Source organism: Manis javanica, chromosome 5 (genome assembly GCF_040802235.1).
Source record: "Manis javanica isolate MJ-LG chromosome 5, MJ_LKY, whole genome shotgun sequence".
Lineage (NCBI taxonomy): Eukaryota > Metazoa > Chordata > Mammalia > Pholidota > Manidae > Manis > Manis javanica.
Genome location: NC_133160.1, coordinates 4,991,934 through 5,019,884, shown reverse-complemented (window position 1 = coordinate 5,019,884; position 27,951 = coordinate 4,991,934). Strand labels below are relative to the sequence as shown.

The window sequence follows — 27,951 nt, the reverse complement described above, 5'->3', positions numbered from 1 at the left end:
TGGACATGGCTGTTAAGAGCTCCTACATGATTCTAATAAGAAGCTTGACCGAGAACCACTGGGTGTGGCTCCTTTTCATTGTTTGTGTTCCACCTGCCCATTTTCCCTTTGTTTTCTCTTTAGTTTCTCAGAGGTAAAAAAAAGCAAAGCCCTCCCTGCCTCAGTTGGGGAATGAAATCCATTTGTAACCCTTTGTTAGGGTTTTGACCTTTCAGTTTAAAAAATACTTTTTGTGAATCCCCTTGGAGGTCTGCTGGTGAGAGCGGGCCAGAGGGGGGAGCATCCATTCCTTTCCTTTCTGTGGCACTAAAATCCTTCATGAGTACAGGGTGAGGCTGACTTTTATTGCAGCTTAAGCTGGTTTGAAAGAATAACAACAAATGCAAATCAAAGCCAAACCGTAAGATACCAGGTCGTACCCACTAGGATGTGAAGCCATTGGGCTAGAATGAAAAGCCGGACAATAACCTGTGGTGGGGAGGATGTGAGGACTGGAACCCCAAAGCAGGGCTGGGAGAACCATCTGGAGGTTCTTCAAATGACTGAACCTGGAGTTGCCGCATGACCCAGCCGGTTCCCCTCGTAGGGACAGACCTTACTCAAGTCAGTACGCTCCGCCTCGCAAAACGCTCAGAAGGGCCAAGAAGCGGAAACAACCTGCATGCCCATCAGTTGAAAAATGGATGAACAGAATGGGGTCTGTCTGTACAAGGGATATTATTTGGCCCTAAAAAGGAATGTAATTCTGATACACATGTCAACACAGATGAACCTCAACCGCATGAAGCTAAGTGACAGAAGCCAGTCACAAAACACTGCATCTCGTACGAGTCTGTCCATATGAATGCCGTAGAGATGGAAAGTAAATCAGTGGTTGCCAGGAACTCGGCGGGCAGGGGGTTGCCTGCCACCCACCAGGCGCACTTCACCAAGGAGGCCTTGGGAAACCAGACAGGAAGCAGCTCTGAAAAAAATGAGAAAAGATGGAGAAAGAATAGTCCATAAAAACAGTGGAAGTCACCGTGGGAAAATTCGAATTGTGGGGTTTGACACTCACTTACGGTTGAGTATCACTTGAACGTTGGATCATGCGTTCGCTGGCCCCCCTGCCTTCCTGCTGTTTGTACTCAAGGTCTCTGCTTGGCTGGAATCCTGGGGTAGAGGCCGTGGTGAGGGGCAGGAACATCTCTCACAGGGAGTCGGTGTCTGTACTGGGCTGTGTACTGGGCTGTGTCCCCACATCAGGCGGGAGGCAAGGCTCTTAGCGTCACCGAGCTGGGGAGGGGTGCAGCCCTTTCTGAGGCCTCCATGTACATTCACTCCAACCCTGGGCCTCTGGCTCTGTGGCCCTTGGGTGGACATGGGGACACACCTCTCCCCCAAACATCAGGTGTAGTCTGGGAGCAGGGGGGCTCTGCCGAAGGGGCATCAGGCAATGTCAGGTGGGCGGAGGGGGCTGCAGCTGGTGAATATGGACTTCCTTTCACTTCATCCTTTGTTTGAACACGGGTCCGCAAATGTGTGTTGCTACTGTAATTATAAAAAACAGGAAGTAAAAAGAAATGCAGGTCTCACAGTAAAATGTTGGAAGGTCACAGAATTCTTCAAAGTACCAAAGGAAATCCTCTCCATGTCCCCCGAGCTAGCAGTTGAGTTTGCTACCTCAGGTTTCTGTCCTAGCAATGGAGGGGCAAAGCCGTACTTCTCACTGGGATCTCACTATTTTAACTGCTTTTCCACCGGTCTTTGCAGCTCTCAGCGCACTAGTCATTTCCGCCGTCAGTGAACCATGCTCATATGCGTTAGTACCTCCTGTGTGCAGACTGTGTTCCAGGCTCTGAGGTACAGCATGGAACAAAGGAGGCGAATTCCTGCCCTCATAGGACTTGCAGTTTCCTGGGACAGCTGAGCAGTACTTGAGGAAACCACCCAATAAGACCCAGACAGGGGCTGGGAAGGAAAGAGCACGTGATCACCCAGCCTTTGTGCAAGCAGTTCCTGCAGCCTGGTGCACCCTCCCTCGGGAGGTTCCTGCAGTGGGCCCACCCTCGGCTGTCTCCCGGCTGCCCTCCCTCCCCCTGCATGCTCTCCCCTGCCCCGCCTCCCCTGGAGCACTGACCAGGTTTTGCATTTCTCCAGTATTACTTGTTTGCTTATTCAGTATTTGTGTCCTGTCCTAGACTGTGTGCTGGGATGGGGCAGGAGTGAGTCAGACCCGTCTGTGGGTACCCAGCCACTGTGCCCAGCACCAGCCACATAGTAGGGGGACTTAGAGTTGCTGAACATACGAATTTTAATGAATTTAAATGGAATGATCTTCCAGGCTGAGGAGAAGTCCCCTGAAGCAGCATGGATATGCATCCTCATAAGAAAATGCACAGGGCCCTGGGTACCCAGGCCCCCGGCTTGGGACCTGGCCTGGAGCTGACCAGGGAAATGCCCAGGGATGCGAGGAAGGTGGTCTTGTCTGGGTGCAAGGCAGACAAGCGGAGTGTGCAGCTTCCCTCCCCAGCCAGAGGCTTCTGGGATCCATGGAAGATGATGCCTGTAGGACGTGGACGCCTCCCACTGGGCTCCTCTTGGGAAGGCCCAGCTCTCCTCCCAGGCCCTCAGAACTCAGTTTTGACCATATTTGCCTCAGAGCCAAGAAGCCACCCTGTGGGGCTGTAGTATAAATATCAGTTTATTTACTCCGTGTCCCAGTGAAGCATGCTTCTGAACGAAATGCTTCCCTGTTTGTTAGGGTGCACGTCTGGAAGCGCAGCCCTGTGGCAGGGGCTGTCGGGCGCCGGCTGGGCAGGCTTCTGGAGGCTCCAGGTCCCTCTTGGCAGGATCGTGCACCTCCTCCTCCCAAGCCACACCGCAGAGCACATCACCTCCAGAAAGCAAAACAGGGCAAATCCTCTGCGAGGTCAGACCTCCCACCTACTGCCTGGCCCACAGCTCCTGGGGCCATTTGTGGACCCCCTGTAACTGTGTGCAGATTCTCCTCTGGGGAACCAGACCTTCTCTGTTCCCATCCCTGGGTCTCAGGTGGCTCCAGATCCACCCCTGGCACCATGGGGGTGGGCATGTGACCCAGACCTGACCTGAAAGAACATTCCAGGCCACTTTCTTCTGTGATTGGTTCAGTAGTGGGTCCATGGTCCATTACGGCCACTCAGATACAGTGAGGCTTATTGTAGGATAGTAGGGGGAGAGGCAGGCCCCTGTCCTGTGGATTTACCTGGGGGATGAGGGCCTAAAGCTGCCAGGACAATCCCATGGAGCCTGAACATGAAAGCAGTTTAGGAGGCAGAAGGTTGGGGGAAGCAGAGAAATCAAGTCCCGTGACAGTGCTTAAACTGCTGGATCCAGCCATTCCTGAAGCCACATTCTTGAGCCAGTCAATTCTCTTTTTCCATTAAAGCAATGTTTTAGTTTTCTATTGCTATAGTATCTAGCCATGACAAACTTAGTGGCTTAAAACAGCACTCATCTATTATGTTATACTTTCATAGATCAGAACTCCAGAAATAGCATGACCCAGATGGGTCCTCAGCATAGGGTGGCAGAAATCAAGGTATTGGCAGGGGTGTGATCCTGACTGGAGGCTCAGGAGAAGAATCTGCTTCAGGCTCATTCAGTCTGCTGGTTGAGTTCAGTTCCTTGCAGCCCTAGGGCTGTGGTCCCCATTCCCTGATGGCTGACGGCGGGGAGCAGGTCTTTGCTCCTAGAAGCTGCCCACATTCCTCCTCATGTTTCCCACATGGCCCTCTGCTGCAACAGTGGGTCCCTCTTATTCTCTGAATCTCTCCAACTACCCCTTCTGTTACCTCTGTCTGTCTCCAGCTGGACAAAATTCTGTTTTTAGTAGCTTGTGTGATTAGAATGAACCCACCTGGATAATCCAGGATACTCTCCCTATTTTAAGGTCCATAATCTGAATCACAACTGCAAAGTCCTTTTTGCCACGAGCTTAACACATTCACAAGTTCAGGGATCAGGACATAAACGTCCTGGGAGCAGGGGCATTATTCTGCCCAGCAGAGCAGTCTGACTTGGGTTTTCTGTCATTTGCGAGGTAAATAACCTTGATTGATAACCCTCTAGAGAATGGTTAGTTGCTACAACTGGCTCATGCAGCTGAATATGGCTGGTTTCAGGAATGGCTGGATCCAGCTCTGTTGTAAGGACTCAGGTTCTCTCCATTTCTCAGCCTATGTTGGTTTCGTGCTCCAGATCCATGGGGGTGGCCCCTGGCTCCCCCCTCTGGGTTATTCCACAGGAAAGAAGATGCATCTCCCTCCCACTATTCCCTAACTCAGCCACGCCCATCACAAAGTCAGCCTCCACCATGCAGAGCAGTCTAATATTTTACCCCAAAATTCCCCACCCGGGGTTAGACTCTGGCTCTCCCTTTGATGAGCCTCAGAACCACTGATTATTTTTCCTTAAGTGACAACACATTGTGCCTCAAAGATTCTTTTTTCTGTTGCTTCAGCAAATGTCAGGCACTGGGGGTACAGCCGTAGAAAGGTGGGTATGGCGACTGCCTGGACCGAAGCTTCTTGTTCAAACACAGCAAAGACATCATTGAGTTAGAAATTCATGAAGGAAACAAGCAGGTGAAGTGATGTAGAGGAACCGGGAGGGCCCAGGTGAGAGGTGGGCCCAGCAAAAGACTCACTGGAGAGAAGTCACATAAGGAGGCGGCAGCAGTGGGAAGAACATTCCAGATGAGCTCACAGCATGTGCGGACGCTCTGAGGCTGGATGTCCTCAGCCAGGTTGAGGGTCTACAGGGAGGCCAGGGAAGCAAACGCATGGCCAGGGAGAGGAGGCCGAGGCTGGCCGAGAGGACAGGGTAGGAACGAATGCATCAGCCCCTCCCAGGCCCCACCGCAGCAGCGTCCTGCCCAGCAAACGCCGGCTTGGCTTTGGACTAGCAGCTCCCTGGGGGCTGGGAGCCTGGGCCCTGGCCAGGAGCACCCCCTGCTCCTTTCTCCCCTCCCCAGGGGCACCCCTCCCTCTGCACCGCCGCGTTTGCTATGATCGAGCCAGAGACCATGGCCAGCATGACTTCCGCTCTTGGCCTCCCAGAATAGCATTTGGCACCTTGTTGAGGTTTCCACCTGCCCCCCCCCCCAAAGCCCTGCAGACTGGCTCCGCCCACCCTTCCGCTTCAAAGAAGAGGAGGGAAGCACTGCTGTTCTCTGGTGGGGACGAGTTGTAGGTGGTTTGGCTTAGGAAGCAGGGAGGACTCCAGCGGAGAGCTCAGCCCTTCCTCCCCACCTCCTTGCTCCCCAGCCTAGCAGTTTCTCCAGCCTCCAGCTGTCTGCAGTCTCCTTCTTGCTGTGAAAAGTGGTGGCATTTTACGCAGAATAATCATTTAACTTATATTTGCCAACGTACTGACCAGGCATCACATACCATTTTTCTTCCTTGAGACCTCCAGGGCTTCATGTGAACAGCATGTGAAAAATCCCTGAGGTGGCACAGAGCCAGGGAAAGACAGCAAGAAGGTCTGCATGGCTTCAGCCTTGCAGGGGGTCCAGGAGAGGCTGGAGGGCCATGGGGACCCTCCAGGAGATGACAGGGTGTGACTCAGAGGGCCTTGGTTTCTGCAGGACCCAAGGGAGAAAGTCCAGAGAGATGGCCTTGACTTCCAAGCCCTCTGCCAGCCAACACTTTCCCATCTGCTTATTCCATTGGCCATGCGGAGTGCCTTGGGGGTCCCTGCTCACCCCTAACCCACCTGGGAAGTGGCTGGGGAGGGTCCCCCAATCCCTCCCCAGGCTCTGCTGAAAACCAAAGCTCTGGGGTCCTGGTAGGGGGCCCTAGGCCCTGGCCTGCAGCCACTGCCAGCCATTTGCATCACAAATGAGGCTTCCTCCAGAGGCTGGGCTCCAGCCAGCCGGCCTGGTACTGCCTTGGGTGACTTCAGGACACAAGCCAGTACCCAGCCGCTGCACTGGGGCCCCTCCCCCAGCTGCCTAAACTGCACCCCTGGGGGAGAACCAGCCAGCTCTCCCCACTGGCAGGTCAAGGAGGGCTCTCTGGATGGCAGGGGCTCAGCACCTGGCCCCCTCCTCTTTAGCTCTCAGAGGAGCCCACTATGCAGCTAATCCCCAGCAGAGCTGGGACTTGAACCCATGTCCTGCTGTGAGTGAGCATGTGCCATCCCCTTGAGGGCCGTCTGTGTTCACCCACCAAGCAGTGGACACCCGCAGCCGTGTGCTGGATGAGTGAATGGCCCTCTGAGCTTGGGCCTTGCCTCCCTGCACAGTCGGGGTGAGGGGGTGGGCTGCTAGCCTTCTCTCCTGGACTCTGAGCCCTGTGAGGTTGGCGCTCTGTGCATGCCCATTCAGGTTCGCATACAGCAGGTGCTCAGTCTTTCTGGAGCAAATAATTGAATAAATCAATACACAGACTTTTTCTGAGCCCAGGGTTGGGCTTCTCCTCTGCAAGCTCCTTCTGAGGCCAATGTGGGTTGTATCTAGCTTAGGGTCCCCAGGGCCGAGCATGTGGCCTGGCCCTCAGTGGGGGTGCCAGAAAGTTCTGTGAGGTTCAGTCATGATTATTCACCACAAACCTCGCCCTGAGCTGTCTAGGCCTCTCACCTTAGAGCCTGAGAGCCTTGGAAGGCATTCAGGGCTCCTTCTAAGCAAGTCTGGTAAATGGGGAGGCCCCTGTTCTGCCCCAGGGCCTCTGCACATGCTGACCTCCTGCCTGGACGCTTCCCAGGGGTTCTTCCTGGGCCGGCTGCTTTTCCCTGTGTAAGTGTGGCTTCCTGTTCCCTCCTCAGAGGGGTCTCCGTGGCTGCACCATCCACATTCTCTATCCCTACCCTGTCTGTCTCCAGTACGCTGAGCATGCCTTATGCTTGCTTTTTCTTTGTTTGCTGGGGGTTTGGGCTGTGTGGTCTTTAAAACAAAAGAGGGAGACAGACACACACACATCCATAGGCACAATGGATCCAGATGAGAGTAGAGAGAGGGAGTGAGTCAGATGGAGAGACACTAACAGAGAGAGACACAGAAGGAGAGAAAAACAGACCGCATGAGAGAGAATCCAGGTGACTCAGAGGCAGAGACACAACAGAAACTGAAAGAAAAACAGGAATGGGTCCCAAGAGCTCAGGCTCGCTTGTGGAGTGATGGGAATGTCCTAGGATTTGATCACGGTGTCGGCTGCCCAACTCCGCCTGTATCCTGAAAGCCACAGAATTGTACAGCCTTCAGAAGGTTGCATTGAATGGACTGTGAATTACACCTCATTGTAAAGCACAAGGGGACATTAGACAAGCCCAAACTGAAGTGCAATGTACAAAATACCAGAGTAGCATTTTCAAACATGCAAGGCTGAGAAAGCTGAGGATGGGGAGAAAACTCTCCAGGCTGCAGGAGCTGGTCAACAAAGTTGACCAAGTGCGGTGTGGGTCCCTGAACAGAAGAAGGACATCAGGGAGGACAGTGGGGACATCCAAACGAAGGCTCTAGTTGACTGGCCTCGCACGGCTGCGGACGCGAGTTTTGGTGGGTACTGTTGGGTAGGTTTCTATCAGGGAAGCAGGGTGAAGGGGTGTGGAGACGTGTGCTACCTTTGCACATTTTCTCTAAGTCTAACACTGCTCCAAACTAAAATGTTCCAAAAAACAGAGATGGAAACGACGAGAGAGCAGCAGGGACAAAGGAGCCTGTCCTGCTTTCCCAGCAGGGACCACCTCCCGGACCCCTGCGGGACTGCCCTGGGCCGTGGGGAGGGATGGGTTCCCCATTACCGTGAAGGCACTGCTGAAAACTCAGACATCACCTCGTGTTCACTTCCGGGATTGGCGGCTGGGGGCCCCTCCGCCCACTCGGGACTGCCCGATGCTCTCTCCCCCAGGGCCACAACCCGCAGTGGCTGCCAGTGCAGCCAAAGCTCCAGGCATCCTTCTGCAGGAGGGAAAAGACACCTGCTTTCCGGTGAAGAGAGCAGAGTGGCTGCCCATGCCAGGGCTGGGGCCACTTCCCATGGGTCTCGGCACAGGACATGGAGGCCTGCCTTCATCCCTGGGCTTTGGGGTCCTAGAGGGAAAATAAATGCTTGTTTCATGTCCCTGAAACCCAGCCTGGGCCAGACACACAGTAGGTGCACAATGAATGCTTTTGCATTTCCGAGCACCTTACTCATGGCATGGTAGCCAAAGAATAGGCGTTTTCTAATCCAATGGCTTTCAAAACTCTTCTAAAGAGGTGAAATCTACTTCTAAGAATGAAAATATACTGAAAACTTCAGACACTAATGAAGTCGCCACCTCCACTACCCAGAAGTAAACGCTGTTAAGATTTTGTCATTTTTATTGTTTTTTCCTAAGGCATAAAATGTACAGATGCAGCAAAATTCTGCTGTCACTCTCATACTCCAACGAGAGCTCACCTCGTTGGGGCAGGAGTGGGAGCTTCCTGCACTGGGTTTCACCTCCGTGTTTGTGGGTACAGTCAGCTTACAGTGTGGTTTTGCGAGAGCCCTTTACACAACTTCTTCTATGCCACGTGAACGTTCTATACTGTGTGCAGTGCTCCGATTGTGTTTTCCACCCCAATGGATGCCCTGATGCTGCTGAAGAGGGATCCATCCTTGAAGGGAGCAGTCCCCGACCCCGGGATCCCCCCACTCATGAGTGTGCAGCCCGGGCAGTTTCACTGGGCTCAGAAGGGCCCTGCACCAGGTCTACTGCTCTGTCTCCGTCTCAAGATTCTTAGTAACTTTTGAACAAGGGGCCCTGCATTTTCATTTTGACTGGCTCCTGGCATCATATAGCCTTTCTGACAGCATGGAACACCAATCAAGCCCTCATCCTGTGCCAGGCCCTGTTCTGGGCCAGCCAGCAACACGAACTGCCTCGAGGAATCCTCCCAAAGGCATTGTGAAAGGTACGGTTCTCAACCCATTCTGCAGATGGGGAAACTGAGGGTCAGAGGGCTCCTGACTGCAGAGCCCTTGTCTGAACCACCACATGGCACCCACTTTGGAAAGTGACTCTGGTCCTTCCTCTTCATTCCAAGGTGTGGAGAGGGTAGGACTCGCTCTTGTGTGAGGCAGAGCCGGGTTCCGTGCCGTGCCCACAGCCAGGAGCCGCCTCGCAGGCATGCGGCCGGGTGCTCACTCGGGCTCACTTGGGCCCTGTGCTGGGTTTAATGCTCTGCTGTCTCCTTGTCTCCTGGGTGTCTCCCGGAGGAGGTGGCTCAATTCATTTTGCCACATTTCCTCTTCCCGTGGGGACCATCTCAACCAGGGGGAACAAACCCCAGGGTGTTAATCAGAGCAGCCAGTTCCTCCAGGCAGAGAAGAACCAGGCACTCTCAGGACCTGCCTTCTATAATTAGACTCGGCCCTGCCTTCCGGGCTGGGCCCAGCCGGGCATGGCGGGCCTGCGGCTGCTCCCGGTCCCAGAAAGAGGGACTGCACTGCCTCCCAAGAATCCCGAGGAGCCTGTAGGTGGGGGGCACGTGTGGGCATGCTCAGGGCCCGGACCCTCAAAAGGGGCCTCCTCTGGCTTCCCTGGCAGGCTCTCCACATGTCTGCAGCCCTGTGGGTGGTCGAGCTCCACTTCTGGGACCAGAGAGGCCCACCGGGTCTCAACTTGCTCATTCACAGAACACAGGTTTCGTGAGCATCTTCCGTGTGCCAGGTGCTGTTCTGGACTGTGGGGTACAAGGGTGAGTAGGACAGAAAGGCCCCTACTCCGTGGAGCCGAGATGGAAATGAACACATCAATAAGCCAAGAACAGAAATCGGAACACTTAAGGAAAGGCCGTGAGGGTGCCCAGTCGGGGAGATGGACTGAGACGGAGGCAAGGAGGTGGTCGGAGGCACCCCTCTGCCAGCCACGGGGGTGTGAAGGGCCTGGAAGGGGACAGAGATGGGAAGACAGCTGAAGGTGGAGGGAAGAGAGGGTGCCCACATTGGAGGTGGGCCAGATGGAGGGGTGGGGGAGGCCCTCCTGTGGGCCACCAGGACAGCTATGGATACCAAAGATCAAGAGAAACCCCGGGCTCCAGATGCCAGGCGTGTCTGCCGCAGTCTAGAGCAGGGGCTCCCACTGGGGGTGGTCCTGCTCCCCAGGAACCCTGGCCAGTGTTTGGAGATGTGTTTGGTTGTCATAAATGGGCTGGGTGCACCTGTCATCTCGTGGGCAGAGGCCAGGGATGCTGCTGCATGCTCTATAGCAGCCCCACCACAGAGAAGGACCAGCTCCAAATGGCCTGGCCCTGAGGTTGGAGGAGGAGGAGGTGGTGACCAGGATGACAGTGGCGGAGGGGAGGAGAGGGCGGGATTTGCAGTGTAGTCTGAAAGTAGAGCAGAAAGGACAGGGTGGCATCTTCTGGGGACAAGCATGTTGTTGAGAAGGCGCGTCCTGGGGGATGGCCCTAGGAGCAGAGGCCCGGAAAGGCCTCCAGGAGGAGATACAATGAGCAGAGGCTTGAGTGGTGAGAGGCCTCCTTGGAAGGTCTGGGAGATGTAGGAAGACAGAGGTGGGGCAAGGGTGGGTGGGCAGGCGAGGACTGCACGTTCGGGGAGAAGTGAGATGAAGCGGGGAGGCAGGCAGGTGGTGCATCCTGTGGGCTTCCCGGGCCGAGGAAAGGAATTTTCATTGGCAGCCTCTACAAGCAAAGGGGGAGAGCATTGGATGGGAGTCCAGACTGGGCTTCAGCTTGTACTGGACACTGGCTGGCAGATGACTTTGGAAAGCATACTCTCTTGGGACTCCAGTTCCCTCTGTCAAAGTAGGGGCAATGCCTCCATCTGGTCCCCTCAGGGGGCTTCTGGGCAAGGCAGTGAGGTGCTGGGTGCTGGGACCCAGGAGTGTGTGAGATAGGGAGGTGACTGGGCATTCTGCTCCGAGTGTTTAAGAGTGACCCACGCAAGACAGCTATAGACTCGAGTCCCAAGTGTGGGTGACCTCCAAGACCCACGCAAGTGTCCAGCCAGCTCAGGCAGCCCTGCAAAGTGGACAAGTGTCCCCAGGACTGTTTGAGACCCATCTTCAACAGCGACCCCATGTGGTGGCAAGATGCAATGGCAGCTGTGAAGTGTGGTGGGGATCCTGCCCCACCCCCACCTGTGGGTTGAGGACAACTTCGGGTGATTGAAGATGCGGAAGGACCTGGGCATCTCACAAATATAGCACCTAGGAGCCTGACTGATTAAGGAACAGAGAGATGTGATCATCCCAGTACTGTAACTTGGTGGACAGTTTATTCTGACCTCACTAGTTTGGAAGGAAAGTTTCCTGGTACTCAGGGGCTCCCGCAGTGGCTGCCGGTGCAGAAAAGGTGCCCTTACACTTCTGCCTCACTGACTGGCTTGCTGTTCGGTGTTCAAAAATGCAGTCAATCTCAGGCCCAGGAAAGGATTTCCTCAGCTGGGGAAGCTCTGAAGACATCCAGGGGGTGGAAGGCAGGAGATGGGGTGGCCGGGGGTGGAGGCTTTCCCTGACCTCCCAGGCTGCAACTTCCCCCATCTCCCCTCCCTGCTCAGAAGCTGCTTCCAACATGGACCTGCCTTAGGGCTATGGTGGATTCCACACAGGAAACATTCAAGGAGGTAAACAAACCGTTATCCCTTGGGAAATACAGACAGTTAACTGTTATATGGAAGAATGCACAGCATTGTAAGCAAAAAAAAAAGACATTCAGACAAAAGTCCCTCTACATGCTGATTAAATTAGAAAATGATTATAAAATGATAAAGCCTAGTGCTGGCAGGGATGCAGGGAAATGACACATCAATTTTGCTATAAGCAGATTCACATTTTGAAGCTCAGTCTATCTGCATGAAACAAGCACCGTGAAACTGCACACACCCTCTCACTCAGCATTTTCTTTTGACAAAATGCATAGTGGCCTCATTTAAAAGTGGGAGATAAAAAAAGCAAAAACACACAAACGCAGAAGGCCTGTGCCAACATTTGTGGAGTGCTCACACTATTCGAAGTGCTGAACCTCTTTAGTCCTTGGCGAGTGGTGTGTTGAATGAGCCCCTATCTCACAGGTGAGGACATGGAGGCATATGGCATCCAGCCCTTCCTCTGTGGTCACTCAGGTGGTACTCTCCAGAGCTGTGGTTTGAACCCAGGCAGCCCATCGTGAAACACGGGGGGCTCTGCCCCACGCTATTGCTCTGGAACGTGATGGGAGAATTGTCCCCCAAAGAGAAGGTGATGGGAAGCTCCATGGGGGGTTGTGCTGTCACCAGGAGGCAACCTGAAACAAAAGGGCCTCTTTCGGATTCTGCCTCTAGGTAAATAGGAGCCCTCTGCCTGGCAGGCATGCCCCAGCCTGTAGTTCTGGAATGCACGCGAGCCACCATCCCACAGAGCAGCCGTTGGTGGCTGGTCTTCAGGCGGCCAGGCGCTGCCCACAGATCCAGCCAGCAAACACGCTCTGTGTTTGCCCGAGGAACCAAGCCAGCACCCCTCGCGTCACCTCAGTGGGAGCTGAGCCCTTGAGCTGACGCCCTGCACCCCAGCATCTCTCTCTGGGCAGAAATGCCAGTGAGCTCCTAGTTGGAGGGGCTGGAAGGACAGTGACAGCTCCAGGCACCTGCGGCTTCAAGGAGGCTGTGAGATTTTGGAGGCACAAGGCAGAGCTTGGAGATCTTCTGCCTCCTGAGAAGGGGATGCTCCTTCCTTCCCTACCCAGTGCAAGCCCCTGCCATTGCCTTCTTGATCTGAGGATTTCTTTATAGGGAGGGGCTGCCCTGAGTGTTTGCTCCCACTTCCCCAACTTTTCCTCTCCTCCTCTGTTAGCCCAATGCACTAATTCTCACCTCGCCTGCTCGTTAGAGTCACCCAGAGGCTTTCACAGGATGTGCCCGCTGACCTCCCCCACGACCAGTAAAGTCAGCCACATTGGGGTGGGCTGGGCACTGGCACATGTGAAAGCTCCCTGGGTGATTCCAAGGAGCAGCAGAGTGGGGACCTGGCCAGGAGTTTCCGCCCCCAACTTCATCGCTCTTCTCCCCACCCTGGCCGCCCCCTACTGCCCAGTGCAGGTCTGCCATTTACCAGCCAGGGCCTCTCGGCCTTGGCTGTCTTGCTGAAAGGCTGGTCTGGGGCTGGCCTGAGATTCTGCCTTTCTAAGCCATGGTGCTAAGGCTGCCAGCCCACGGACCACACGTGGGGTAGCAAGGGTGTAGAACGGCAAACTTTCCGTTTGGGGCAGACAGTAAGTATTCTCACCTTCGTGGGCTTCTGGATTGTAACAACTCAACTCTGCCATTGTGGTGCAAAAACAGTCACAAATAATATATAAATGTATGGGGGTGGTAGTGTGCCAGTAAAACTTTATTGACAAGTTCAATGGTGGGCTGGATTTGGGGTACAGTCTGCCTACCCCTGGTGTAGACCATCTTCTCTGTGGTAGGCATTTGGTGGACATTGTCACTCACCACTCAGCAGCCTTCTGATGGACCATTATCCTCCCTGTGATGCATTTGAGTAGGCTGAGGCCCAGAGAGGGTCAGCTGTTGCTATGGGTCACACAGCCAGCAAGGGCCAAAGCCAGGGTTCGACCCCAGCTCTTCCGGTTACAAAGTGTGAATTGCCTGGTCATAGAGAGTCACGGAAGCTCTTCAAGCCTCAGTTTCCCCACAGGCTGTCTCTAAAAGGCACTACTCAGTCTCTCTGTGACAGTAATTGCCTCCCAGGGCCAGTGGAAGATTAAATGTGATAGGAACTGGCACACGAGTACTGAAAGTTTTTTATTTGTTTGATGGTTGTTGGTTTATTTGCTTAGGAGGGTGGAAAGAGGAAAATAGATGGAGGCTTTCCATGGGGCTCGTTAAGGGCCTTGCACCCCTCACAATTCTCTAAGGCCCCCACATGGGCAGACCCTCTGAGGGGTCTGGTTCCTTTCATTCTGGCCAGGAGCCCCCCCCACTGGGGACAACCCCCTCCAACTCTAATCCCCACAGTGTGACTAAAGGCACTTTTGGTCCCAGGCTGGCATTTGTCACCTTGGTCTAGGGCATCCTAACAACTCCTTCCTTCAAGGAGCCTGGCTTGAATGGAAGAGGGTTTCCTGACCCTGTCACTCTGGGGTTCATTTTGGGGTGCTCAGACAGTTGAAGATCCCAGAATCCATGCTCCTTATCCCTTGAGTATAACTCTTCCCTGTAGTCACAAAGGACCCAGGTCCCTTCTACACTTTTGCTCAGCCACTCTCAGCATGTTGGCTTTTAGTCCCTTTTCCTGGTGATTCCTGGTCACAAAGTGGCTGCCACTGCTCCAGGCCTCCTGGCTCACAGGAGCAGCATAAGCAGGACAGCGGGGAGAGGGCTTACATCTCATTGGCTAGAACTGTGTCACATGGCTGCTGCTAGCAGCAAAGGGACTGGGAAAGCAAGTATCTGGTGGGGCAGTGGGACAGCTATGACTCGACCAATCATGATTCATCTGTAGGTATGAGGCATGTTGCTGGCCCAGTAAAACTGTTGTTTGGTAGAAATGGGGAATGGCTTTGGAGAGGACAGCCGGGAATGAGTGTGATGGGGGCCAGGGTAGCTGGAGAGCAGAGTGTGAGGGAAGTGTGGTGAGAGAGGTTGGAGGCCAGTTCACGCTGGGCCGTGATGAGGGTTGTTTTTAATCCTGAGGGCAATAGGGAGCCATTGAAGGGTTTGGGGCCAGAGCAGTAGCATGGCACAATTTGTGTGTCCAGAAGTTGACTCAGACGGTTGCTCCTAGGTGTTCTTTTCAGGGGGTCCTGCACCCTAAGGGATTTCACAAAGGAACCCCCAGTGCTTGCCTGGGCAATGGAACTTGACCACAGACCACAGAGGCTTTAGAACAAAAAGAAAACATCCAAGCTTGGCCCAGGTGGGCAGGGATTTGTCTCCAGGTCTGGGATTAGGGGCAGGAATGACCAGACACACTGTCCATCCTCACAAGGATCCAGAGGTCACATGACCGGCCAGACTGTGCCAAAGGGGCTGGATTTGAGGGCAGGCTAGGTGACCTGGCCCCCTTTCCCGAGCTTAGTGGGGAGACACGATGGTGATGGAGGGTGACCCAGGTAGGGATACCATCTGGCAGGAGCAATGGACCCCTTTCAACTAGCTGGGCTCTGGGATAAGCCCTTTGCATCATCCCACCTGGTTGCCATAACAACCAGGAGACGCAGCTTGTGGGAGAGCGACGGTGTTGGTAAGAGGTCGTGTTCACCGAGCGCTTCGCGTCTGCCCGGCACGGTCGGTTGGAAGAACTGCCTAGGTGTTGACTCTCTGGATCCTCCCAAGAGCCCTGAACATCTTTGATTGCTCCCTTTGTTCCCCTTCCTCTGTCCCCAACCACATCTAATCTATATGCAAAAGCTCTTGGTTGTACCTTGAAAATGTCTCCAGAATCTGACCTTCTGCCCATGGGCCTGCCCCCAGCGGGGCCAAGCCGCCATCCCACCTGGACTATTGCCCGTTCCTGTTGTCCTTCTGTCTCCTGCCCACACGCAGTGAGGTGGATCCTTTAAAAACTTCCATGCAGTCCTGTCCTCGCTCAACTTGAAACCCCCCAGTGGCTCCTCATGCCCTGAACGACCAGAGCCCCACCTGCCTCTCCTCCCCCACCTCCCACCCCACTCTGCTCCAGACTTTCCAGTCTCTTTGTTTCTCAGGTGCTTCAACCTGCCTCAGGGCCTTTGCACTCGCTGTTCCCTCAGCCTGAAATGCCCTTCCCTGTGGTATCTTTGTGACTTGCTCCCTCCTTCATTCAGGTTGTCCTCAAACGGCCCTCCTCAAAGAGCCTGCTATACCCTCCCTATCAAAGGGAACCCCACTTTCACTCTCTATTCCTCCTTCAACATATATATATATATATTTTTGTCTGCATCCCCCAACCCAGAATGTAAACTCTAGGCAGGGATTTTTGTCTCTTCTCTGCTGTATCCTCAACATGTACATGTAGAATAGTGCGTGGCACTGTGTAGACACCTAATACCAACTTGCTGTGTACGTGGACGACCCTGCAAGGTGGATACTGTCAGGTATCCCCACTTTATAGGTGTGAAACAGGCTCAGAAAGGTCCCCCAACTTGCCCAGGGTCACAGGAGCCTACAGGCAAGAAAGCCTATAGTTTAGCCCTTGGAGGCTGACCCCACAGCCCTCACAGTAGGCCCCTACTAAGCACCGCCTTTCACACTGTGTGTGTCTGAAGCAAATGGTTCTAGGCTCAAAATCTTGCTCCATGGTTACCAGCTGTGTGATCTGGGGCAGCTGTCTCACCTCTCTGGACTTTGCTCCTTGTCTGCACAGAGTGAACAGCCCTTCCTTCCAAGGGCACCGTGAGCATTCCAGGAAGTGAAGGTTGATGCAGAGCCTGGCCTCCAGCAAACCTCTGGCCATTGCTGGCTCTAGTTGCTCTCTCACTTTATAGATGGGGAAAGTGAGGCTCCAAACAAGCTCAAGGTCACAGGGCCTCTGGATTCAAAGGCGGGCCTGGGTGACTGTGAGTCTCCACCTGGGGGCTGAGCCCTCCCCACTCAGCCATTCCCGGGCCTGCTCCCGCGTTCAGCCTCTCTGGCTGGCAGCCCCACCCTTCCCTTTGTTCTGCTGTTGCTGACTGTAGGAGGGCAGGTGGCGTTGCCCTGGCACCCGTGGGAGGCCGAGGCGGGCCACACACGGGTTGCTATTTGCTTTCCTCTCCACGGCCCCTTCCTGACCTATGCAGAGTTGGGCATGGGGCCAGGTGGGCAGGTGGGGAGGACCTGGCAGCCTGAGCCCCCCTCTAAGCTCCTTGGTGCCCAGAGCCTCAGTCTGGGCCCCCTGCAGGGCAAGTGGCCAATCATCCGGCTCTGGTCCGGGTTCCCTGGGAAGCAGGACTTGCAATGAGACAACCAGGAAAGTCCCCAGCACCCCAGGGCAAGTTGGCCACCTGCTCTGTGGGAGGCTGTGTGGGCAGCAGTGGGTGAGTTAACAGCTGGAAAGGGCTCAGGGTCAGCACCCTGTGACACTGTGTTCTCCCCGCTGGCCCTGCTGCCCTCATGGTCTTCAGCATCAGGCTGCCCTGAGCAGCATTCCCGCCCATCCCATATTAATGACTCAAGCAAATCATTTCAACTCTTGAAGCCTCAGTTTCTTATCTGGAAAATGGGAGTTAAAATTCCACCCCCTTCTCAGGAATACAGGAGAATCAGATGAGAAAGCAAACATGCAGCATTTAGCCAAGTGTGGATGCCTCATACACAAGAGAGTGTGTATGGCTATATTATTGGATCTCTCCTTAGTACCCAGCTCCCCACCACTCGAATAAAACCCAACCTCCAGACTCTAACATGGACCTTTGCAGCCCTGTGGTCACCCTGCATCTTCCACTCCCCTCTGCTCATTCTGCTTCAAGCTCACTGGCCTCCTGGCCAGCCCAGACTTGACTACACTTCTCCCTGCCTCAGGGCCTTTGCATATGCTGTTCCCTCTTCCTGAAGCACTTACCCCCTATTTCCCAGGGCTGGTTCCTTCTCATCTTTGGGCTTTAGTTTAAACATCATCCAAGCAGAGACACCTTCCCTGTCTATCTTATTTAAAAGGATGTTTTCCTCTTTGGGATAGGCTATTTCTTAGCTGGTTCACTATGATCCCCAAGGCCGGGGATGATGCCTGGCCTAGCGCAGAGCTCAGAACGTTCTTCAAGGGATAGGTGAGTGACATCAACCTGTGGAGGCCCCACCGGGCTGGAGAAAGAGCACAGAGTCTTAAATCCCTTTCCTTCTCAGAGCCTTGGTTTCCTCGTCTGTCAGCAGGGATGAGGGGCGCACCCAGTTCCCTGGTGTTTGTGAGCCTGGAGAAAGTGACAGAGACCAGCCTTTCTGCCCGGACTACATGCGTAGCAAGACTCACAGACAGTGGCTCTGCTGCCTGTGACCTGTGTGCACCCCCCACACCATGTTCCTCCCTGCGTACACAGGGGTACCTGCTGAACACACTCCGCAGGGATCAAGGCCCCAGAAGGGGTTGTCCCTGCCTGCCCTGTCCCCCTGCGCTGGGCAGCCCGGGCCTGCTGCCTCCCCCGAGCACAGAGGCCCAGTCCCGCCTCCCCTTCCTCCTGCCAGGAGGGGCCCGGCTGCCAGAGCTCAGCTGGCAGGCAGGCAGGCAGGCAGCTGACCCGTCACATGCCCACGGCCCTCGGGGGCGGGCTCCCCGCCGAGACTCCAGCACACTGTCAAAGCTGTCAAACAGTTTCCCTGCCAGATTTTTATAAGAATCCAAGGCCTTGCTGCCCATTGCCAAACACCCTCTTAAGACAATACCTCTGGGGCCCATGGGCCTGTGCCAAACGCCGCCGCCTCTTCTCGACCATATACGGGCAAGAGCCGGGGAGTCCCTCTCCCATCACTCGGCTGGGATCCCAGGGAAGCTGCTACAGCCTTGGTCTGACCCCCAGGATCTCCGCCTCCAAGCCAGCCTCTGGCCGAGGGCCTGGTGGAGGAGGCCAGGTAGGCAGCAGCGGGCAGCCAAGCCCGGCGGGCGTCCAGCCTGCAGGGCCTCCTGGTGTCCCATCAGCTTGCAGCCAGAGTGGCAGGGCCAGAGCAGGCTCTTACCAAATAAGGCCTGGGCAGCGGGGCCTGGACAGGCTCAAGCGCTGGCAGCTTGGCGGGGCAGCAAGCCTGCTGGTCCATCTCCTCCTCCTGCGCTGTCCTGCCCACGGAGCCAGCGGGCCCTGCCAGCCGCCCCCGCGGCTCTAAAGACAGCCCACCAGGGCCTGTTCAGCATCCCCTGGGAGAGGAATCTCCATTTAGAACCTATGGAATGTTCCATTTGGAATCTTCAGAAAGTTCCATTTAGAATCCTGACAGAAGCAGAGAGGGAGAGAGACTCCGGGAATTACTGCTAAAGCCACAGGAGCCCAGACTAGGCTTCAGGGAGGGTCTGCCCTCCCCGCAGGGCACACACACCCGCTCCCACACCCCCAGGGACGCCCCGCTGTGGACATTATCTTTGGGTCACCAGTCAACCCCTTCCTGGTGCCTGGTCTGGGAGGTAAAGGGGCAAGGCTGGCCAAGGGGCAGGGGCTAGGGTAAGGGGCTGGCAGCTCTAGAGCAAACCGATGACCCTTGCCCCGCCCCCGCTGTGTCTGCGGTGAGGAGGGGGTGTGAGCCGCGGGGGGGACTCCACCCCTGAGAACCAGCTTCGCCAGCACCCTGCGGGCTGGGGGCTCGGCATGTCTCAGGAGCCACTGTGGGGCACGGTGCTCCTGAGCCCCCATGCCTCAGCTCTGGCCAGCAGCTCTGCTTCCTGGAGCCGCGGTTTTGCCATCCTTAACATGGATATAATACAAACCCTGCCGCAGGGCGGCCGCTGGTTTCAGTGGGATAAGGTGCAGGGCGGCTGTCCAGAGGGCTGGCTGAGGATGAAGTGGGGCCTGGGTGCAGGAAGGCGTCCCTCCAATCCTGGGCGGCTGGTGGAAGCAGGGGCCCTCGCTCTGTCCCTGACTGCCTGCCCAGCCTCTCACCATCCCCCCCAGCTTTTTCATTAGCCTACGTGTGCTGGGCTGGCATTCTGAGGTCTCCTGAGCCACTCCCCGAGTAGGAAGCAGGGGGCTGGTGGAGAGTAGCTGTTATACTGAAATATAACATGAGTGTGGGTGAGTGTGTGGGGGCCCTGTGCACCCCTGTGAGCACAGCTGTGTGATCATGAATGGATGCAAGTGTTTGGGCATTTGGGCCCCTAGCAGGGGCATGGGGATGCCCGGGGATATTCGTGGTTTCTCTCCTGCCTGTTTTTGAAGTCTTTTCATGAGTTCTGGGCATCTGTAAGCACACTTGCTGGGCCTTCGGAGGCCCTTCCCTAGGATGGGCTGCAGAATAAGGGGCCCAGGGCCAAGTGCAAATGTGTCACCCCCATGTTGAGAAAGTACTAAGACTTTCCGGAGGGCAACAGCAGAGCATGTGCCTCCTCTGAGCATTGGGCAGGGTGGCAGTGTCCTGTGCAATTGCCCAGACCCTGTCCCCTCCCTCTTTCTGGCGGCTTGGGTGAGTATGACCTGGGCCCAGGCCACTGGACACCCCAGCCCAGCAGTGATGGGAGGACCAGCGGAAAGGGTCAGTAAAGTCTATGAAAGTGAACTCCCCAGTCACAGAAGCAACCAGGCGCCCCATGTCAGGACGCACAAGCCCTGAGAGAAGTGCTGCCCCAGCGGTTCTGTCTGAGCCCAGAGTGAGGTCCCCTCTGGGGACCAGCAGGTGTGTGCAGCTTCTGCTTTCAGCCAGCCTGGCAGGTGCTGGCCAGACACTGTGGGTGATGTTGTCTGTGAGCAGGACACCCCCTGTGTGGACGGGACTGGCTCCTGGATGGGGCTGCCTGGGAAGAGCTGGTGAGTGTTGGAGGGGAGGGCAGGAGGGGTCCCGTCGTCCTGAGAGCCCAGAGCCTGTCCTTGGAACAAAGGGAGGCTGCCACCTGATCGCTGCTACCTTTGATGCTGGCCCTTGGGGTGCAGCTTGTGGAGGCAGCCCCACCTCTCTGGAACGTTCTCTGTAATCTCCAGAAACCACCCACCCAGGCATTTTGAAGTGCCCACAGGGAACTCATGGCTGTTCTGTTGAATCTCAGGGATCCAGGCAGATGCTCCCAGGTGCGCCTTCAGTGCTGAGTTCTGAGCTCTGTCACGGTGGGAACTGGGCATGGCTTGCTCACCAGAGTCTCCGAGAGCCTGGTGCTGAAGGGATGAATGACCAGCAACCTGCGGAGGTGGTGAAAAGCAGGATATTTCCCAGCCAGCATCACCAGGACCAGGAGTTGGTATTATCAGCATCCCCCGCTGAGGCTGGGATCACAACCAGCTCGACATCTAGTCATCTGACATTTCATTTTCATGGGACACCTGGTGATTCACATCCATTCGCCTGTTTTTTGATGTAGGAAAAAGATCTTTTCTCTAAGGGTCTGGAGGTGTGCTGACAGGGGTTCCCCCTCATCTTTTTTGCATAAACCACATGCCTGAAGCCTCTTCTGCAGTTTCTTTCTTTAAAGTGTAGAGAGAAAGAATATGTTCCCAGAGGCAACCAACCTGAGGGCTTCTGGGCAGACTCTTACACTCTAAAGTAAACTTGTCCTTTTAATTAATTCATCAACAGAGATTTATTTGGCACGGACTGCATGCCAGCTCCGGCACGAGATGAGGAGAAACCAGAGGGAAAATGAGCTAAAGGACGTTCTGCCTGAGTGTGGCCAGGTAGGTTTCCTGTCTTACAAACATAGTACCTGCAGCCACACAGCATGGACACGATGCTGTGGCCTGCAGGACCCTGACTGCAGCAGAAGTTAACTAGAAGAGGTGGGGGGGGGGGTGTCATTGCTGGTTAACGCTCAGGCTTTGGTGCCAGTGAAAGTGGGTTCAGATCCCACCTCAGGGACATTTTGAGGGACCTTTCACCCTCCAGGCATAGGTTCCCTCAACCTCTGAGGGCTGTACTCTGCTGTGTGCCTGTTGCCCTCTCAGAGCCTCAGTTTCTCATCTGTGAAGCGGGAACAGTAAGAGTGCTGCTCATTCCGTCAGTCCCTTGACAAATACCTATGGAGCGCCCACCATGGGCACGTGCCGTCCTGGGCGCTGGGACACAGCCGTGAACCAGCCGCCCCTGCGAGTCCTGAGAACTGATGTGCCAGTGTGCCATCCAGGCTCCCTCTGCGAGCCGATGTGGGATGAGTCAGGGCAATGGCGCTGGGCTGCAGGTGGGATTCAGCAAAATGTGTCCAGTTTGAGGTTGCATTATGTGTCCTCAGCATGCCGGGCTGGTCAGGAGCCTGAGGGCAGCAGGGAGAGGGCTGGGGGGCCCGAAGGAGGACAAAGGGCCGGAGAGAGGAAGAGAGGAGCCATCCTTCTCTGCAGAAGGAATGACAGTTGTCAGGCCCTTGCAGACTGGCCAGTCACACACACAGCTCTTCTGTCCTGTGGGCCTAGGACCACCCTGTGAGGCAGGGGCCCCGTGTGACCAATGAGGGCACAGGCTCCCAGGGTGAAGTCACTCACCTAAGATGACACAGCCCGTGAGAGTAGAGCCAGGTAGCGTCCCAGCACAGGTCACCCTCATCATGGAGGGAGGGGGAGGAGAGAAGGGCAGGGGAAGAGGTGACCTGCTCTGTGGGGCTCTGTGGGTCCCTCCCGGTCTTCCTCGAGGGGAGGGGCCTGGCTGGGTGCAGTCCTCTCTGAGGGCTTTGCTCCCTGGGACTCAGGCTCAGCCAGGCTCTCAGGCAAGTCTTGGTCTGGCCCTGGACTCTCCAGGGCATGTGGAGGCTGTTACTCTTCCCTGAAGATGGTGCCCCCACCTTGGAGTTGATTCCCTTCCCCAGCCAGGGCCCTGGCATCTCTGGAAGCCAGGGGAGACTATTTTTAAAACTTACAGCTGGTTTTTCTCCTGGTTGCTGGTATGTACATGTAGAAACCCTGGGTTTGTTCTGCCGGCACCTTGAACAAACTTTTCAAATGAGCAGGGATGGTTCTTAGCAAATGACTCAGGGGAAATAGGAGGCTCTGTCCCCACCAGGACTCTGGGAGGAGGAAGAGGTGAAAGAGTCACCTCGGGAGGAGCTCCCAGGGTGGGAGATAGCAGGGATTCAGGGATTAGGCATGTTCCAAAGAAGGCATAGACTGAAGGTTGGGAGGCCAGAGTTGGATTTTCAACAGCTTTGGGCCGTGTTGTACTCACTTCCCTTCTTAGTAGTGGCAAAATGTAGGGCTTGAGAGCATGGATTTTGGAGTGAAACATACCTTGTTTTGAGTCCTGACTGGCTTTTGTATGATTGTGTATCAGTTAGCTATTGCTGTGTAACAAATGATCCCCAAACTCAGTTGCTTAAAACAACATGATTCAGTGGGTTGACAATTTAGCTGGAACCATCAACTGCATAGTTCTTCTGCTCTGAGCTGGGATCCCTCATACACTTTGGTCAGCTGCTGTTTCTGGGACAGCTGGAAGCTCTCTTTCTGGGGAGTGGTTCACTATCATCTAGGGTGATGGGGACAACTGAGTAATGTGTCTCTTATTTTCTGATGGAGACAGGAGTCTAAGAGAGCAGAGGCACACAAGGCTGTTTGAAGTCTAAGCTTAGATTTGGCGCAATATAGTTCTAGCACATTTGTTATCAAAGCCAGTCACAAGAGCAACCCAGGTTCAAGAGGTAGGAGAACAAACACTACCTTTTGATGGGTTGTAGCTTCACTTTGAAAAGGATTTTGAATACAGGGAGGGATGGAGAATTGGGGTCTTCTTTTTTTTAAAATCAGTGTACTACACTGGGGATTTATGTAGCACCCTGAGCCATTTTCCTAATCTGTACTGTGACCAATATGGCTGTTGTGTGAACTAAGTGAGGTGATGTATGTGAAGACACTACAGAGTAAGTGCTGAAAGCTGGAGCTGTCATGATTCCTTGAGGGGAAGGATTACTTTCTGTCTCTCCCCTGTATGTCTATGAAACATGGCTCAGAGAGCTGCTTTATGGAGAAACACTGTCCAAAATGAGAACCTGTAGTTGCAAGAAACCCACTAGGGCTGGGAGCCTTTCAGTAAATATTTCTTCCATCCTCTCAGTTCCACCAGACTGAAGTTGACCAGATGTAAATATTCACTGAACACTGTCTGTCCATCCCCTGGGCCATGTAGGTGTCTTCAAGAACAGCAAGCACACACACACGCTCACATGCACATGTTCACATAAATCATCTCACAACTACATGCGCACATACACGTATGTTCTCACACATTCCCCAACTCACAGGCAGTCATGCATAGTCACATGCAGGCACACTTGGGAATTTCACATACTTACTTATATACATACACACTCTCACACCCTCTTATACACTCACACATGCACAATGTGTCTATATGTCTATATTACATGCATGCATTCTGTAGCACACCCACACCCTCTTGCATGCACGTGCTGTACACACCCATATTTGTACACTCACTCTTTCACAGCTCTCCTGGCTTGAGTTCCATTGCCTTGGTTGGCCATGGCCTTACAGACAGAGGAGTGGTGCAGGGCAAAGGCCAGGGTCAGGAGATTCCTTTCCACCCAGCTCGACCACCAGGTCTCTGTGTGCCCCTGGGTATGTTCCTGTCTGTCTCTGTGCCTCAATCGCCTAACGACAACAATCAGCATTTGTTGAGCATGCCTGACATGCTTTTATCTAAAACTCACAGCAGTCTGGCAGATGGGAAACTGAGGGTCAGAAAGAGGAAGCCACCTGCCAAGGTCAGCCAGGCCATAACCAGGAGACCTGGAGTTCAAACCCAGGTCTAACCTGACTGTGCAGCTCCCCTCCTGGCCACTTTGCTGCACAGCTCCCAGGCTCGCTTTATCCTCCAGTGAGGGAATGCTATTGTAATCCCACGCCACAGGTGGGGAAACAGGCTGGTGGAGGGCAGTGGTGCCCCTGTCGTCTGCCCTCTGCTCACACTGGACATCTTTTCTTGCCTCATTTGTGTTGGGTTTGCTTCTGCCTCTGGGCCCTCGCACCTTCTGTTCCCTCTGCTGGGTCAGTGCCTGTGCATCCTGTGGGTCTCACCTCAAACCCACTTCGTCAGGAAGCTTCTTCTGACACCCAAAGTAGACTAGACTCTCCGTTTGGATACTTACTGTGTGAGTGTTCTGCTTGCTGCCGTAACACATTACCACAAATTTTGTGGCCTGAAATAGCACCATTTATGGGCTTACATTTCCACGGATCAGAATCACAAGGGCTCAGTCGGCCCTCTGCTCAGGATTTCACGAAGTCAGATTCAAGGTGCTGGCTGGAGAGGCCCTGGGGAGCACCCGTTTCCTGCTCGGTAAGGGTGCTGGCGGAGCCCAGGGCTCTGGCTCACCGTCCCGTCCTCTGCCTTCAAGCCCGCGGCAGCAGGCCGAATCTTTGTCACTTTGCCATCTCTGCTTCTCTCTTTCAGTTCTCTCTTCCACTTTTTTTTTCTTACTTTTTTTTTCTTGCGATGTAATTGGCGTATCACATATATATGTGCTGTCTTCCACTTTTCAGGATCTTTGTGACTACATTGGACCCAGCTGGGTAATCCAGGATTATCTCTCTCTCTCAAGGTCAGCTGTGGAGATAAACAAGCCCTGGGGATGTCCTGTACATGGTGACCTGAGTTACTAATGCCATATTGCATACTTTAAAGTTGCTAAGAGAGTTGATCTTAAAGTCCTCACCACAGAAAAAGATGACAAAATTTTTGTAATTATATATAGTGAGAGATGCCAACTGGATTTACTGAGGTGATCATTTGGCAACATATGCAAATATGGAATCATTATGTTGTAACACGTGCAACTAACACAATGTTACATGGCAATGATACCTCCATAAACAAAGATTTCCTCAATGTAAACTGAAGCATAGAATAAAATAAGGGAGTAGAAATTTAAAATTAAAAAAAGAGAAACGACATTTGTTCCCTTAAACGTGGGTAATTCTAATTTGCCTAGACTGTTCACTCACTTCATAATTTCTTTATACTGTTTCCTGCCTAAGTGACTCCACAGCTGTAAGGCTGTGCATACAAAATTGTCACATATACTAACTGTACCAAATGTTTAAAATGAAGAAGAAAACAAATCTAGCATGAAAAACAAAGGTCAGCTGTTTAGTAACTGTAACTGTATTTGCAGCCTTAATTTCCCTGTTGTCATAGAGCCTCGCATATCACAGGTTCTGGGGACTAGGGTGTGCATATCTTTGGGAGACCATTATTCTGCTTTCCACACTTACCTTATTGATCTTTTCCATCATGTGCCCTTATCAAATTTGTCATTGTATATTCACACCATGACTGGTGGTTGGAGGGACTGAACACAAATTCCCCGAACAAACAGCAGGCCTAGGATTTGAACCTGCACCTTTGCATTGTTATTTATCAATAAAAAAGTTTAGATGTCACTAGTCATCAGAGAAATGCAAATTAAAACCACAGTGAGATATCACCTCACACCAGTAAGGATCGGCCACCATCAAAAAGACAAACAACAACAAATGTTGGGGGAGGTTGTGGAGAAAGGGGAACCCTCCTACACTGCTGGTGGGAATGTAAATTAGTTCAACCATGGTGGAAGGCAGTATGGAGATTCCTCAAAAACTCAAAATAGAAATACCATTTGACCCAGGAATTCCACTCCTAGGAATTTACCCAAAGAATGCAGCAGCCCAGTTTGAAAAAGACAGATGCACCCCTATGTTTATCACAGCACTATTTACAATAGCCAAGAAATGGAAGCAACCTAAGTGTCCATCAGTAGATGAATGGATAAAGAAGATGTGGTACATATACACAATGGAATATTATTCAGCCATAAGAAGAAAACAAATCCTACCATTTGCAACAACATGCATGGAGCTAGAGGGTATTATGCTCAGTGAAATAAGCCAGGCGGAGAAAGACAAGTACCAAATGATTTCACTCATATGTTGAGTATAAGAACAAAGAAAAACTGAAGGAACAAAACAGCAGCAGACTCACAGAACCCAAGAAAGGACTAACAGTTACCAAAGGGAAAGGAACTGGGGAGGATGGGTGGGAAGGGAGGGATAAAGGGGGGGGAAGAAAGGGGGCATTATGATTAGCATGCAGAATGTTGGGGGTGCATGGGGAGGGCTGTACAGCACGGAGAGGACAGGTAGTGATTCTACAGCATCTTACTGCGCTGATGGACAGTGACTGACTGCAATGGGGTATGTGAGGGGGGGTGTCTAGTAAACATAATGTTCTTCATGTAATTGTAGATTAATGATACCAATAAAAAAAAAAAAGGTTAGATGCTCCGTTTCTCCCCTGCTCCCATCAGGACTGTTGTGTCCAGTTGCACAAGTTGTGCACTCCACAGCCCCAGGGCTCCACTCATACCTCAGACTCTGTGATCCTTGCAATTGGGTGGGTGGGGTCAGCCTTTAGGCCCTTGGGCTATGGATCTGCTCCTGAACCTGGAATGCTGTGTTCTTAACCTTGGCTGCCCTTAGAGTCACCCAAAGGGCTTTTCAAATCCTAATGCCCAGACCTGTTGCTTTAGAGTCCCTAATCCCTGGAGTGGGCCCAGCATCTGCAAGTCTAAGGCTCCCCGGTGACTCCAAGGTTGGGCTGAGCTGCGAGCGTCCCTCTGGCTGGTCAGAGAGAAAGTTACTTAACTCAAGGATGGGGAGCCCGCTTGGTTGACTTTGCATAAGGAGGCCTGGCAGGTGCTAGTGCCACGTGCCTTCCTCTCCCGCAGGACCCACTTCTTCACTCGGTGTGGCCGCGGGCTGGCTGTCAGGTTTCCTGTGGTCAGTCGCATCCGCATCAGGGAGCTGCCCCAGTGGCATTAGGGCTGCTTTGTGACCAGCCAATATTTGGCTGTCGGTGAACATGGGCCTCTCTTGCCCTTCAGCCCTGCTCCACTGAGGGTGGCAGTCGTCTCTCTGGGTGACCACCTGGTTGCCGAGAGGCAGGGGGAGCATGGGGGCCAAGCAGAGGGACAGTGGGTTCCCTCCTGGAGCGCGTCATCGCGTCCCTTGCTTGGGAGCCACGTGAGGGTTGCCGAATCCTGTTTTCTTTGGCCGCAGTCAGTTTGCTGGCACATTAGTTGGGAGTTTTCCTCCTAGGGGAGCGGGCGCAGCTTCTGCAGTCTGGGTGGCCAGCTGCTGAGGGCAGGGGATGAAATGTGCCGGCGGCCAGGATGAGATTCGGCAGCGCGGGCTGTCCGGGGCAGTGTCCCGCCGACACTGCGTGGCCAGCACGCTTCCGCTCCGCCTCCCTTCTGGGACCAGCTCAAGGGAGGAAAGAGGAGGCGGCACGGAGGACTTGAGGATGGAAGCCAGCAGGAGGCGGGTTTGCGGACTGCCCATGTCACGGGCTGTGAGAAGTTCTCACGCTCCTCTGTGTGTCTCGGCGTGAGGCTCTGGCCCCTGGGCCATGCCCCAGCACTGGAAGGTGTGGCCCCTGCGAGGGCGCCAGCCCAGCGGGCACCCTG

The 27,951-nt window shown here is 54.0% G+C and overlaps 2 long non-coding RNA genes across 4 annotated transcripts; one reads left to right on the top strand and one right to left on the bottom strand.

Annotated features, from left to right (window-relative positions):
• LOC108390935 (uncharacterized) lies at window positions 1-19,411 on the bottom strand. 2 transcript variants are annotated; one of them, XR_012131251.1, is made up of 4 exons: window positions 19,294-19,411; window positions 18,555-18,729; window positions 1,062-1,530; window positions 1-964 (listed from the first exon to the last, which is right to left on the bottom strand). It is a non-coding gene; the product is annotated as an uncharacterized lncRNA (long non-coding RNA). The 2 variants fall into 2 exon arrangements; XR_005058044.2 differs by lacking the exons at window positions 18,555-18,729; window positions 19,294-19,411 and adding an exon at window positions 18,264-18,397.
• Window positions 18,347-26,509, top strand: LOC140843022 (uncharacterized). 2 transcript variants are annotated; one of them, XR_012131249.1, is made up of 4 exons: window positions 18,347-18,449; window positions 20,563-20,751; window positions 21,087-21,184; window positions 24,992-26,509. It is a non-coding gene; the product is annotated as an uncharacterized lncRNA (long non-coding RNA). The 2 variants fall into 2 exon arrangements; XR_012131250.1 differs by lacking the exon at window positions 18,347-18,449 and adding an exon at window positions 20,201-20,326.
• The last annotated feature ends 1,442 nt before the right edge of the window (window positions 26,510-27,951 follow it).